Source organism: Piliocolobus tephrosceles, chromosome 14 (genome assembly GCF_002776525.5).
Source record: "Piliocolobus tephrosceles isolate RC106 chromosome 14, ASM277652v3, whole genome shotgun sequence".
Classification (NCBI taxonomy): domain Eukaryota; kingdom Metazoa; phylum Chordata; class Mammalia; order Primates; family Cercopithecidae; genus Piliocolobus; species Piliocolobus tephrosceles.
Window position 1 is genome coordinate 100,051,272 of NC_045447.1, and position 1,877 is coordinate 100,053,148.

Here is a 1,877-nt window from a genome sequence, read left to right on the forward strand (position 1 = left end):
CACAAAGCCTCAGGGCTTTGCCCTGGGTGTTCCCTCAGCCTAAAACAGGTTCCCTTAGATATGTATATTTGTCACTTCCCCTTTCCCTTCATGTCTTTGCTGAAAGGTCACATTCTCAATGCAGCCTATTCTGACTACCGATTTATTTATGTATGTATGTATGTATTATTTATTTTATTTATTTATCTTTTTGAGACGGAATCTTGCTCTGTTGCCCAGGCTCGAGTGCAGTGGTGCGATCTCAGCTCACTGCAACCTCCACCTCCCAGGTTCAAGCGATTCTCATGCCTCAGCCTCCTGAGTAGCTGGGATTACAGGTGCCCATCACTACGCCCAGCTAATTTTTTTGAATTTTTAGTAGAGATGGGGTTTCACCATGTTGGCCAGGCTGGTCTTGTACTCCCGAACTCAGGTGATCTGCCCACCTCTGCCTCCCAAAGTTCTGGAATTATAAGTGTGAGCCACCACACCCAGCCCTGTCCACCCATTTAAATTGTAATCTAACACTTTAGCTGGTGTATTTTTTTGTCTTGTAAAAATAATTCAAAATCTAAACTGTTGGAACTTTAAATTTTTTGAACCTTAAAGAAACATGCTTATGGAGCCTGAGTCACTTGACAGGCAGCTGTAACCTAAGCAGCTATAACCTAGGCAGCTGTAGCCTGTGTTTCTCTCATCATAGATTAACCTTCTTCTTTACCTACATGGTTTTGTAAAATGTTATGTGACTAATGGGCTCCAGAGAAGACCCCTTTCCTCTTGACTGTTGATCTTCATTATAGATTACCTTTGCTCTTAACTCTCTCACACTAAGGCTTATGACTAGCACATTGTCTAAGAAGGAACATTAAATATACTTTTAAGTTGGGAAGAAAATGAAAACAAGCTGTATGGAAAGGAAAACAAACCATAACTAATTTATAACCCATAAATCAGCCTTTTATGGAAAATTTTGCCATCACAGTGGCTTATAGGCTGGGCATGGTTGTTTACCCTATAATCCCAGCACTTTGGGAGGTCAAGGTGGGAGGATTTCTTGAGCCCAGGAATTTGAGACCAGCTTTGGTAACATAGTGATGTTATATATAAAGTTTCGGTGCCACAAAATAAATAGCACTCGAATATACAATTTTCTTTTTGATTCTCAGGAAGGCAAGGTACTTCTATAGAAGGGTGCACCCTCACAGATGAAGCAATGGTGAGTGCACACGTGGACAAGGGAGGGGAAGGAATTCTTATCCCTGACGCAGGTGGCCCCTGCTGCTGTGTCGTTCTCTTATTGGCTAGGGTTAGACCGCACAGGCTAAACTAATTCCGAGTGGCTAATTTAAAGAGAGTGATGGGGTGAGGGGTTTGGCGGGAAAAATAGTTACGACAGAGCAGGTAATCGGAATGAGTCAGGGTGGAGTAAGTAATCAAAAAAGGTTGCTATATGAGGAAGTTAAGTTTAAAAGTAGAAGGCAAAGAATTGAACATATTGACATATTGATTATTTGAAAAGAAATTTAGGACTCATATCCAACAACCCCTCCCCTTGTATTTCCTTATAGCTTTCTTTTCAAACTTTTTTTCACATGCCTTGGCTTAGTTATTTTGCTTGATTTTCCAAAAGAAGAAGCTTCTCTGGATAAGGTGGAGGATAGTTAAGGGGGGTTTTAGTAAGTGCCATTTTTATGAGCCTCTGCGTCAACCCACTGATGCATGGTGTGACACAGCACCCAACAAGAGTAAGTACACCTATTATGGCTGCGAGGGAAGTAAGAATTGAGACTATTATTGCTTCCATTTACCAAACCACTTTTCTAGCCGTCCTGAAAAGGGGTCATTTACCCCTGAGTTGCTGGCTAACTCATTGGATAGAGCAATCAGACCTTACA